Source organism: Opisthorchis viverrini (assembly GCF_000715545.1).
Source record: "Opisthorchis viverrini unplaced genomic scaffold opera_v5_385, whole genome shotgun sequence".
Lineage (NCBI taxonomy): Eukaryota > Metazoa > Platyhelminthes > Trematoda > Opisthorchiida > Opisthorchiidae > Opisthorchis > Opisthorchis viverrini.
Window position 1 is genome coordinate 59,856 of NW_008752037.1, and position 13,906 is coordinate 73,761.

Here is a 13,906-nt window from a genome sequence, read left to right on the forward strand (position 1 = left end):
ATTGATCAATAGTGTGGTCCTGTCAGGCCACTGGGGCTGGGGATTTGAAATGCAGCGTCGCGACTTAATACTCTGGAACCATCGAATGGAGCAAATGAGGTACAGTGCTGAAACAAGGCTTTATGTGAAAAGTTTAGGATCGCAGTGCCAACTGGTAGAAACTACTGTTAAATCCGATCGCAACCATCTTAGTAGAATGAGCATCTAGGAAAACAAATCAACATCGAAAGTCGCACAGACACTCACACCACTCACAACTCATAAGCAGCTCAGGAGAAGGATATATTCACACAGTGAACGAAACTCGTATCTGAGAAATCGTCGCTGGAGAAAGCAATTAACACGTAAACGCGTGAGCGAAGGATCAGTGGTGCTTTATCCTACCTAAGTCCCAGTTAATCACACTGCTAACTGTCCCCTCATGGTCAAATGGTCAAGTCCTCAAGTTACTAATCGGGAGATCAAGGTTTCGAACCTTCTTCGTGTTTCTTGAGGTGCACACTACCAGCTGATTTCCTGTGAGAGAAAAAAAGGTCTACAGTACTTCTGAGCTTTTTAGCATAGATTGGCTCTAATCACAGGACAAAATCTCCAAGGAAAACAGATGTGAAGGTATGGTTGGGATCGCTTCCTCGGAGCACTGCAAACAAACCTTTATTGAAGCGGATGGTCTTTTTGAAGCCGTAGCTCCCTAACATAGTTGTTCCAGAGGTGATTTTCGTGAAAAGATGTTTGATATGTTGCACTTCTTATACAAATGGGTTACAATGATGCTGTGCTAGATTCAGGGCTTTGTCGTGCGATTCCCCATACGGTCGCCAAAGTCATTCTCCCTAATGAGATCCGCTTTCCTCAAGTAAGAGTGGCGCTAAGCATAGCCGTTAGTGGTCTTCGTATGAGAAGGACAACCTACCTAAAAGACGCACCGTCAGTTCTTCGACGAAAGCCAGCTGTCAGGTTTATTAAACCAAAGCTGGAGTTTATGGGACTGAATGGCAGTCGATCGAGACTGATATTCGACAGCCTTGCCGCTTACTGAAAATCTGTTCCATCTTTGCTTGTACTTCTCACTGTCGCTATTTCCACTCTGTTACTACAAATTTGTTATTTGATAATGCCAGTAACTCTGTGGAATACTAATAAATCAACTAATTTCTATGGAGCGATTAGTATCATGGGGTTGTGGTAATTCGATCACTTGAAGGAGCAAAGGCCCCAACCGCCTGATTGTGACGTCATAGGTTCCCCATTATACTTGACTATTCTATAAACATTAGATCAGTTCTCTCTAAACTTCATCTGTGCAGAGACGACAACGGATATTTGATGCAAATAAAACTATTGTTCCGTTTTCCTCCCACTTTCTCCATTCCACGGGATACGACATTTGCCTGCGTAACACATTTAATTTAGCGAAAGGCTAAAAGTAGTTCGGTTTCGTCTGCTACATCGAAAGGGCGATAGTTCTTCAGCCACTGTGTCCCGATGCGTTTTCAAAGATGCATTTTAGGAAACTCATTTAGTTTTAGAGGAAATTACTCACAAGGTTGCAGCAACCTTGTGAGTAGTATCCTTTATGAAAATATACTGCGATATCTCAAATATCGTTCTAACTGAAACAGGGGGCGGCCTGTGTGCAGCACATTCAGTTGTAGAATATCATAAATGAGAGATTCAGTTGAGTCTCTCATGAAGACCAAATTGATTTGCAAATGAGTGTATTCCTCGGAAAACCAGTGGCAGGCCGCCATTTATGGCCACGTGCACTCACAAGTCATCCTATCACTGATAAGGAATTTACCAGGCTTTAAGTCATCTGGGAAATATCATTCCGTCGGTTAAAGTTCTAATAGAGGAAGATGAAATTTCTTAATTATTGAGGGCCATAACTCGAGAAGCAAAGGGTAAATCCGTTGACAATTGCAAACCGTTCAAAGATATTGGTACAATTCACCCCCGAATATTTTGGTCTACAGACCTTCCGGCCGGTGTAGTTTCAGCCATAAATATAGGCGAATCCGGACGTCACGGGTGCACTGACTGGTGAAGGACTATTGAATTCGGATTGAGCTTCTATGTGTGACTTAGTTTATAGCAAGGTCTTGAAATGGTCGTTCATAAATAATATATCTTAACTCACAATGAAGCCGCCCATTTTGTGGCCCATGAAATGCAGGAAGCTAGCTGCAGAACTAGAGTAATTGGTGTACACAGGACGTGGATGTTTAGACGTACGTGCAGCTGAATGTTTGTTTCTCTGCCTTAGTTCCAGCTCAAGGACGGTCATTGGTACGCTACCATCCTCTAGTTTTATACTCAAACGCTGATCGGCACTGTGTCGATGACCCAGCAAACCAGCCAAGCTGTAGTTTTTGTCAATTCGAGCTAGGTGGATGCTTACTCTCGTTGAGGGATGCTCCGGGTCTTTCAGTCCACTGGTCCGGGCTCGTAGTTTTCCGAATTTAGAATCATAGATTCTACCTCGTCTTGTACGCCTTCAAAGCTCAACTTTCTAAGTCTGTTTGATGTGTCTAGCGTTTACTGTGATCCCAAACCGATTACTGGAAACGAGGCTTTGGGTCCAAATTCCGAAACATATCACTGATGAAGGTTTGCGACCCCGATTTAATACGCGGTCACCGGGGTGGCAGTGTACATGGTCAGAATATTTGTCACTCAGGCATCAGGCTGGCCTCAGTAAACCATGGTATCCCATCGGCGGAACCAACCACACAACCTGCGGAACAATGAAATCCAATTATTTGTACCATGTCTTTGAACAGTCAGCAAAAACGTTTAGCACCATAAATGACATATCGCCTGTTTATCGTAGTTTCATCACTTCTTCGATCAGTCATTGAAAAACTATCATTCCGAACAGTAGCAAATAATCAGTTAACCTACATTCACTATTTTGATCAGGTTCCTCTCCACTTGTAGTTATTTTGTGGAACATTGACTTCACGATATACTCTCCTAGAACCTTCCTTGAAAGGGGTTTAGCCATTCTATAGGATCTGTTGGCACTGAGGGCCAAAATGACTGACGGCACATTGTCTGGGAAGTAAAATGTCCGGAGTAGTGGTGACTGGCACAACTTAGGTGTTATCAGTATAGAAAGAGGTCCCTGTGCTCTAAAAAGGTATTTTTGAAGACAAATGAGAGACGATCATTATATACCGACTTTAATAAGTGACAAGAAGAATAACCACTTGGCTAACCGATAGAGGAACAAGACTGTTTAGGGATGAATCACTTAACTGATTTATTCTTGGACAATGGTGAAAACTGATGAAACATCCAGAAAAATGATTGCAACAGCCGAGTTGCCTTCATCTGTAGCTGAAATTTCTCCAAAAAACGTGAGGCAGAAGGATTTAACTGACGTAGAATCCTGCCAGAGCCGATCCTGAAAAGGCTTACTTTGCTTTTCCTTTAAAGTTGCTGAGATCTCATTAGCAGCCCTTCTTGGGTTTCATCAAGAAGGCACACTCCCTGAGTTTCCGTTGATCATCTATTCCACGGGAATCCAGACTACACGCATTTGCACATTTATTTGTTTTTACCGGGGGGTTCTTGAGGTCTTTCACAGTGTGACGATGTTTAAACAAGATGACAGCCTTCTCGATGATGTTTTTGACCCGAACCCTAGAAGTCTTCCTTGAGAAACTGCATGCTACTTCCTCTGATAAACCCATGGTATTATATGAATGGGGGAAACATAAATTTGATATCACTGGTGACACTGTGGAAATTCCTTCCATCAATTTTAAAATAAAAGCATCGCTCAAGCTCCTACCCACATGCTTATTTTAATGGTTTTATTAACCCTTTGAATCTCTTCCATTTGCGGGTGAGCGCTTACAGGCAGATTATCAAGTCCAACAGACAAACCAGCAGCCACCCTTTCAGGATTCCCCTAAACAGCAATACGGCTTTTCTGTAACAGGTTAACTTTTCATAGTATATTGAGGGATTACAGTAATCGTAATTTACTTGCCGCTCGTTCAACTGTCTGAGATATATTTGTTTTGTTGTATTTCATCCAAAAATTCGTATAAACTAAAGTATATTGAGGGACGGTTTACTTTCCTCGGATGTAGGCGCGCGAAAGGGAGGTTTCTTGGTCTCTACAATCTCGGTAGCCACCATCTGCAGTTATCCAAATTTTCGCCGAGTGTGAATAAATCTGGTGAAGACAGTTTCACAGGCACCTTGCAGATCGGACCACAGGGGGTTCCAAGAGAAATTTTATTGACAAATGGTTTCACTGCGGTTTGAAACAAAGCTATCCTAGTGCTCATGGAACAAACAGCAAAATTACATTTCTTCTTTGACACTTTAAGGTTTACTAAGTAACCGATAAACTCGAGTTGAAAGTGGCGTCAGTTCTATGCTGTGGTTATTCCAATACGCGACAGCGTCTAGCACACACATCTAGAGGACTTCCATTACACAAACTACGAGGTAGCACTTTGTAATGTACTACTCATAAGGTTGCTGAAAATCCATCGACAGCCCACGACCGGTTTCGCCCTTCTTGGGGCTCATCAGGTAGGCGCGGTCCCCGGGTTTCCGTCAACCTTATGTTCTACTTGAAACCAAATTGCACGAAATTAGCGAATATACACTCATATACAAACTAATTTGGTTCTTCCGAGAGATTCACCTGAAACCCAGCTGAATCTCTCGTTTATGATGTTCTCAGGCCTAGGTTCCAGGTGAGTCTCTCGGAAGAACCAAATTAGTTTGCAGATGAGTGTATAATCGCTAATTAGGAGCTAGCACATTCGCTTTGCCGTCCCAATTAAGCACATCACTTCACACGCTTCTGAACACACACCTAACTAACTGGCGCAGCTCATTTCGCAACGACAATGCTGAGGTCAAAGGTCAAACAGAAACCCGCAATCCTCGACCGCGAGACATCCTGATATCAGCCGTTGTAATTTTTCCCACAAGTTTTGTCGCAAAGCCTGAACCCTTAGTCACTAGAAAATTTCGAGTCCACATTCATTAAGGCTTAACAATCAACAATGTGCGTAAAAGTTGTTCATTCAGACATTGTGGTGTGATTATTTGACCGATCTTAGAGACCATTAACAGTCCGTCTCACAATCGTCGTTTTTCCTCTTGCATCTTTGCATCTTGCATGTATCTGGAATACTTCGCGACAGTGACTGAAGTGATGCGATATATCTTCTCCCGGTCTTGACAAAAAGTATGAGGAGGACCAAGTGTTTCGTATTATAAATACAAAACACATTCCAGAAAACCTTGTTTAGTGGACACAAAGAGTGTCTTATCATATGGAATATAAATGCCCTTCCAGAACCTAGTGAATCTAGTCTGGAATTACCCTCGTTTTCATCGTTATATTAGACTGTATTTTCTTAAACCGAGTAGCTCCGGCCTGTTGAAAACGCCGAACGCTGGCTTAGATGGCCTTAGGAATGCACGCCAAGCCCTGACCATCAACACTTCTCTTTTTAGAATCCTGAGTAAAGGTTTTCTTCAGCTCTGCCTTGTTGCATGCTAACTCCCACTCGGCTTGCTTCTTCACCGAATTCCGACAAAACACACGTTGTCCGACGCAGCAAAGTACGTGAAGGTCATCCGAACGAGACAGTTCCAGTTAGACAGCTTAGTCAGCATGCTGACTCATACAAACGCCATTGATTCTTAACCGAAGTCGATCGTAAACACAGTCGGTGGCCTATATCCAAAGTGTTGTGTTGGAAAGTGTCTTATAACGGGGTGAACACGCCTTTTTACGCAAGTTTCAATTTCCTGATGGGGAAAGATTTCATTCAAATCCAATATAACATTTAACCACGATTAGCTGTTCGCAAGAACATAACTCCATTAGCCCTAGGGAAAAACAAAGGTCACACTAATTATTCTACTTGAAGAAACTTTTTCGATTAACTCTAGCTTCTCTCTAGAATGACACAATTAAGCATAAACCATGCGTATTCTCATACGATATATGCGAAGCCTGACACTCATACCACTCTACACAGTGAAGCTAGTATTTTCTTCATGGAAATACGCGTTCCAGGTATTTTAACAGAATCAGGTAGTCGTTGGCTTGTTCGCTGAGCTGGGCAATTTGGTTGCAAACGTTTCATCACCAATCGAGGTGATATCATCAGTGCGTAGTTGTGCGTAGCGGTGCACAACCACTAACCCACCGCTACGCACAACTACGCACTGATGATGTCACCTCGACTGGTGATGAAACGTTTGCAACCAAATTGCCCAGCTCAGCGAACAAGCCAACGACCATCTACGCTACCTGAGCTACCGACATTCTCCTCTATAGAAAAGAATCAGGTAGACAAAAACAGAACCACCCACAATGAATACGCTACAAACACTCACTATAAATATTTGATGGATTCACAAATGAATTACAAAAAGGTAGTTTTTTCTATGTTAACGGCAGTGGCGTTTGAGGCAGCTTCTGTGTAACAGCTACTTCTGGGAGCGGGGAGGTGATACTGCAAATCTGAAAACTGAAGGAACGCCTTTATATGCCTTTATATGTAGAATAAACGAATACGGGACAGTGCCTAATGGGAAGTCCGCTATGCGGGCAGATTTATTCTTTTAACATGAAACGTAAAAACAAATTGGAATCAACTAATGCACAGCCCAGGAAAAGATTGTTTACGGCATTCGTAGCTTCGTTTGCGTGGATATCCACTTGGTGCAATGAAAACATTGCACTTCAGATGTCGGAAAAGCCTCACTCGCATTGTTATTCCTGACCCGAAACCCAACGTACGTATTTCTGGAACACGATAACTCCGCAGTACGGTGTGAACAGCCGGAAAGTTAACGATGCGATAGGTAGTATGAAAAGTCGACAAACATCCGGTTCTAACAATTTGTAAGGAATACACCATTGGTACGTTGCTTGTTACTGAACTGGTGCAGCTGCCTAGGACATGATGCACTTTAAGAATAATTCGTCGGATGTTCCGCATATGTAAACAGCGGTGTACTCCACCAACCGCAAATGTGATTGGAATTACGAAACATACTAGGTCACAAGGATAGCTTATAAGATGACGCCTCTAGACACCTTTTGATAACTAGGTCTCCTAGGTCGAATTGCTGGATACAAATTATAAACCCTAAACTGTTTGATAACATTACTATTCGAACCACGTATAGCCTCGTCTATCCATGAAACTGAGGTAAGGGTAATGGACAGACTATTTTACATGGAGGCGTTAAAGTGCTTCATATCACGGACCTACCAGCATGCCCTGTGATTCCAAATGAGTCCATCGAGCGTTCACAAAGGCATGTAGTTTCTCTGCTGGGTTGCTGGTCGCTTGCTGAGGTAAACACTAATGAATCATCCAGTGTGTCCATCTGCGCTGACAGCAGTGTGGTATGTTTACACGTCTGACCTTGATATCAGGAATAAACAGACTTCTCGGTGAAAAGTACAGGCCGCTTTTTCATTATAGTCGGGTGATGTTAAAGACTGTCCTATTTAGGGCGCTAATAGTCGGAGAGTTTGCAAGGAGTTTGTTTATACTAGAATGGTCGCATATATTGACTTAGACTCTGGCTATGACTAACTGTTCTTCATACCAGAACTATACTTCTTTAAGGATGTGACTTAATGTTGTACACTTCAAGAAAATCACTTATCACAACAACACGCGACACATTAAACTCTCTGTCCAACCAGGAAGATTTCCCTGTTTGTAGTTTTCCGTCTTCTAGAACACAACTGTTGCAGGTAATGAGTGACAGGTTGAGAAGAGCTCGAGCTCCATATTACTATACTAAGGACACGTTGGTGGACGGAAGAAAAATCATCTCCAAATATTGGTCATGCGGGTCGAATGATCTCCAGATGGATGTAGAAGAATAACCGTATGTAGGATAAACCAAGAACAACTTACGACATTGCGGTGTCATCTGACCAACCAAACTGGAACTAATATTAACAGTGCCTAATTGAATGGATGGGAGAGGATGGCACCAGTTGCTCTTGTCAGAAATTCAATGAACGTCGGGGTGATGCGGTACCAGAGTACACCTATGTAATTTCTCAATCCCATAGAGCAGGGTTGGGGGCAAGGATAATGCAGGGTAATGAGCAACAAAGCTGACCAAAATGAGGATAGGCAATGAACTTAGTTTCAGGATATGCACAAGGTATCCTAATCGTAATTCCCCATAGTTTTGTCAAATGTGACCCTCCGCACTGAATTTCTTTTTTATTGTTCTGTCAAGCACAGTTCAGGTAAGCAAAAGCCTCTCCTGTTATTGTATATCCTTACTAATGTAAGTATGTGTTCCACCCCTGGAAACATAAAAATTCCTCTTTGTGTTTGTACTTCAGCCCAGAAAACATGAAAGCAATGATTTATCTGGGTTATTCAGCATACCCGAAGCAGCTAAGGGTACAAAGATTCTACACATAATCGTAGTAATTCGAAGAAGTATAGCTTCACGTTTGCTGCTGATTAGATGACGTTTAATGAGCAGTCAATTAACGTGAGCTACTAATGTTTAGACACTACCAAAACCCGATCTAACCAGAGTTTTGACCCTATTGGGAGCAGCGGGAGCATACCGTCTACAGCGGACCAATCAGACCGAAGAGGGGAAACTAATAAAAATAAAAGGTTGCAGGGGAGCGACCAAATTGCTGGAACTAACACACAAGAAAAACACAGTGGCCCAGCTGGAACGAAGGTGCAGAGCTACTGAAATGGAATCACTCAGTCACTCAACCAGACGCAAAACAAACGGACCACAGTGCAACGTAAATCTCGCAAAGACCACTCAAATTGAGTGCAAAACAATACGTAGTACTAGCTAGTCCCTAGAAACTATACGAATGCAGACTTAAGTGGAGGAATCACGCATTCACGTTTCTCCTCGCATGGTGATTAAGCCAACTATCAAGTTCGGCGGGTAGATCATCTACCACGTGATCAACGACAAATTATTACCTACAAGTGACGCGCACGACCATGTGGTGACAGTGCTAGTCAGCTGTCATAGAAAACAGGCACTGTACGAACAATGATGAAGAACCGCCTTACCAATGAACAACTCGTCAAATTGTTTTTAACGATGAAGCTCGATCTGAAGTTACTTCGCGCCGGCTAAGATTTAAAACCTCGGGCTTTTGGCAGATGACGTTCAATTGCCTTTTTATGTCTACTTGACAATAATAGAAAAATTCAGTAGCTGTTTGAAATTGATTTATAGAAGCTGAGTTTTGACTAGCTGGTGTTTGGCTGTGAAGGTCAAGGCTTTATTTCAGTCAATATTGAAAGGGTTGGACTTCGATGACCCATGAAAATAAATGGCCCACTATAGAATAACTGGTTCTGACGAGGAAACGAAGCCCCACGATTTTGGGAGATAGTTACTATCAAAGGAGATCGACAGTTCCCAACTATAGACATTGATGTTCTTTATTCTCTAAGTAACTTATTTTGTAATCTGCATTGAATTGAGGGTTGATTTTAGTCAGACAGTTGTTGATGCTCTTCTGTGCTGCAAGTACCAATAAATCATGCCGCGTTTGTAGTCATGCGCGGTACTAACTTGTCAGCAGTCATTAATCCATCAACTTCATTTTTTGTCTGGAATCGCCTCATGTCATTTGAAGATGATTAAGTCAGACCTTCATCATGGAATCATTACTGATGATCAGATTTACCGTTAAGTTTATCGTTCATATCTAAGTCCTCTTGTTGGAAGCACCGCACGAGGTAGATCGCCGAATACAAAAGTCACCGCCCTCCCGCCTGTTCTCCGACAACTTGTAATTTGCCTTAAACCCTTCAATGTCCACGCGAAGCTAGAGATTTTAGGAGGATCAGCTGATACTAGAAGGAAAACGGCATAGCCCTGCAGCCAGCGCAAATTCTCCTTTATTCAGACATTTTACTACAGTCCCACGATTCCATTTTCCGTATATGATGTCAAGTTGCACGGAGTTTCGTGGGTTTAGATAGAACACGAAACACTGGAAAAAGCAGCCGTAGGAGAAAGTGGGTGAATAATGTTGGTGAAACTTGTACAGGGTGTTACGCATCCCTTAACTTATGGTTGTAAGTGTTGGGAAAACGGTTCGTCAGTACCATGCTATTTCCATCGGACTTTATGGGCTTATAAATATGGGCATCGTTCCCGAATTCATCATTCTGTAGGAGCACTGTGTTGAGTCTATACCCAGAATAAGAGTCATAGAACAGTCTAGCCATCCCTCGCAGACGGATCCAACCTGTACTGTGTTTCCGTTTTTAACGTTCATGTTGGTCTGCAACCTTGCTATCAAGTGTATGCATGAGCTTGCATATCAGCGCTACCTGAGGAGACTGAAAGCTGACCAAGCTGACCAATGACTTCTCAATCGGTTCCAAACTCCAACTGACGCATATCAGCGCTACCTGAGGAGACTGAAAGCTGACCAAGCTGACCAATGACTTCTCAATCGGTTCCAAACTTTTTCCAACTGACTGACCAATGTTTTGTTTTGAAGCTCGATAAATTGCCCGCAGGCCAAAAGTAAGACCTATATAACCTGAGAAATCCTAACATCAGCATGTGCTGAACGAGTCTTCTATGTTGTGGCTTACGTAACATGTCATCTCCCATGGATTTGCTTGCTAAAACTACCAAACATAAAACAAGCATTCAGATAAGTCGAGGCACGGGAATTTCATCCAAAACCTATGGGGTTAGTCTGTTCATGTTTTGAAATCTCTGCTGAAGCTGCGGAATTGTCATGGGAGTGCTGAGAGTACTGTATATAAAGTGTGAGATTTCGCTCCTGGAGAGGAGATCTGTATTATACCACAGACGGAAAGATCCTTTACATCAGGAGAAACTTGTGTAACATTTATTGCACCAGTGTTATCCTAGAGCGCATCAGATTCTTCATATACGACAGATGAACTCAAGATTTTGAGTTGATCGTCAAGTCAGTCGGAAAATACAATCAATTGTCACACAGAATTTCAGTGTACGGAAAATCACTATGGATATTCGGCTAATGCAGTCATCTTCATATCAAGTTGGTTTTCGAGGGAGACTTAGCTGAATCTATTGTTCATATTTTTTTCAACTGAGTGTGCCGCACTAGGCAGCCTCAAGTTTCACCTGGTAGGATATTCAAGATACCACAACTACTTGTAAAAGACAATAAACGCAAAGCAGAGGGGAGATTCATTTAAGTCCTTCGTAAAAACCAAATTGGTATGTAGGTGAGTATGTTGGTCGAGAATTTGTACAATTTGAGTTCACATAGAACATAGGTTTGATGGAAACTCGGAACTCTGGCTATCTGATGAGCCCCAAGAAGGGTGAAGTCGGTCGTGGGCAGACTTATATGTTAGTGTAGTGCATGAATGCGTTGTTCAGGTGAACTGAGCTATCAACAGTGCCGTAGTGAAAAGTTGTGGAAAGTAGAGGTTTCATGTTATAATTGAAGAAAATCTATGCTGAAAAGTATTGTGCAGCCTATCATCAACGAATCTCACGAAACTCAGGTAGTTTCGAACCAACAGCCTCCGGTTAGTGGTTGCAGACTACGGCCTTCAGGCACTGGTGGCTGATCAGCAGTATGAGTAGCTCGCACTTACGATACAGTGCCCCTTCATTCACGGAAACCACATCACGTGGTCATATATCGCCTGGCTCTTCGAATGAATGCCCACTTTCCGTGAGAATTACTCTTCCTTCTGAGCTATTTGTAGTTCGTTGGTAGGATAAGAATAAGAATATTTGAGATTTCGTCTCGTTAATCATATTCACGATGAGTGAACATTCGTTTAAGAAGTCTAAACTGAACGAGAAAGTCAGCACGTAACCAGTTCATGTAGATTCCGTGACTGAAACAAGTTGGGGTTAACCATTCCACTGATCAACAACTTGTAGACAACAGGACAAACTCTCTAGTGTTCTCCACACTGAGAACAGTATCCAGCGGATTAGAAAAGTTTTGGAATCGATGGTGAGGTCGCCGTATCCGATGGGCTTGGTAAACAATCGGTAGTTTTTATTTGGACAACATTTCGCCTTTGACACAAAAGATTCATCAGGCCAAGTGAACAGGTCACTAAGTTGGCTAGGTTTCAAGGCGGACGGTGTCAGTGTTGAGTGTTTATTAACGGGTGCTTGTTAAAATCTCGAATTGATGGGTTGGAGCAGAATCAAATTAGTTCCGATTGGCTCTTGATCCTTAATCTTCAACTTCAGGGTGCTTCAATTGATGATTCATCTCGGATGCCACAGGTAGATGTTCCTTGGTTTTCGTGGGCTTGCGAGTGTTTGGACGATTTAGTGGGGAGAAGGGGGCAGGTAAGGTTAAGTGAAATTCAAACGATGACCACTCCTTCTTCTGATAATCGCACACCAACACGTGTTTGCTCGATTGATCCAAGACCATTCTCCACACGCTTGCCAGTTCCACGCCTTCTATTCTGTTAACACTAGGATGCTTGACGATTTCTACCGCCTCGGCCATCGGCCTCTGTGACGTGGACCGTAGTTCCCACTTCAAAACCTCAACACTTTCTAAATCTATTTTGTGCGGTGCGTGTTCCGTACTTACCGAGTCTTTCAGTAACGCTTGATATTCGTCCACGTTTCTCGGCGGCCTGTTTATTTTTCTCCTATGCTCTCCGATTCTCATGTGAAGTTCCCTGGCCATCTGTCCAATATAGATCTTAGTGCAACCGTTACACCTAATTTTGTAGACACAGTCCCTGGTTCTGTTTGCCGGGGGGCCATGCGTCAATTGTAGCAGTACAGAGCACAGTGTTCTCCCTCTGGAAAGCTGCTGTTATGTTAGCCGTGTTTAGGACTCTTCGAATAACCTCCTATGTCCCTGATTTATATAGAATAACAGCCGTCCCGATCCATTCCCTGTTGGGTTTCAATACCGGTAGGAACACCCTTCGCAACTGACGCCTTATCAAGCTAGCTGGATATCCACTACCCCGAAGTTTTTTCTTTACTTCGAATTGGGCCACTCTCCGTCAGCTTCTTGTTTTCACAGGGCCCTTACACGCCTAAATACTGATGAGGCAATGCTGGCGAATAACGAATCCGGATGAGCAGGCGAGTAGTTCAAAAGTACCCAGTTTTTGTTTGCTTACCCCAGACCCTGTGTATCATGCAGTTTAAAAAGGCCAATGTACCTGAGGTTGACTCTATGTCCATACTACATTTGATGTGTGGACTCAGTTCATTCAGGTAGCCGTAAAACTCACTAACCTTGTCTCGTTTCATCACGACGAGTGTCATCTACATACCGTCAAAATATCTTTGGTGAGATTCAGGCATGCTTTTATGCCTTCCACTACGCACCCTCATTAAATTATTCCTTCAGTTGAATCACGTCCATCCATTCGACCAGTCTGGCACAAACGGCAACGTCAACAAGGATGAAACACCTTGAGGTGATCCAGTTGACCAATGCACACGCCGGTTTGAGGACGGCAGTCACGCAAGAACTATAGGTAAGAAGCCGTTCAAAATGTATAATGACGTGAAAGTTGCGAATGATTTGCCTGATGCGGCGAGGCACTTATCGGCCAGACGACCATCAGGAGATTTTGTTCACACACAAGCATTAACTTTCCGACCGTGTGTCACACCGCTCGATTCAGGATGGCTAATGGATGGCAGACACACGGTAGACACTACGGCAGACACGGTGGAGAGACGGTCACCTTATTTCAGGCATCGATCCATGTTAGACCAATCACGACACGGCACGCGTTACGTTGGGCATGAGGTCACAGGGTCGGCAACACGGACCCCTCTTGTGAATGCCTGATTGGCCGAATTTTCCTGGCGTGTGATTGGTTGTTTACCTGATAAGATTGGAAGCCGAGGCATTTGGTGTGCA

At 43.1% G+C, this 13,906-nt stretch overlaps 1 protein-coding gene across 1 annotated transcript in view; it reads right to left on the reverse strand.

The window, feature by feature from the left end:
- Positions 1-13,906, reverse strand: part of T265_15179 (hypothetical protein) — a gene marked incomplete at both ends in the record, with an annotated part of 46,695 nt that overhangs the window by 20,809 nt on the left and 11,980 nt on the right. The gene's annotated exons all lie outside the window — the stretch shown is intronic.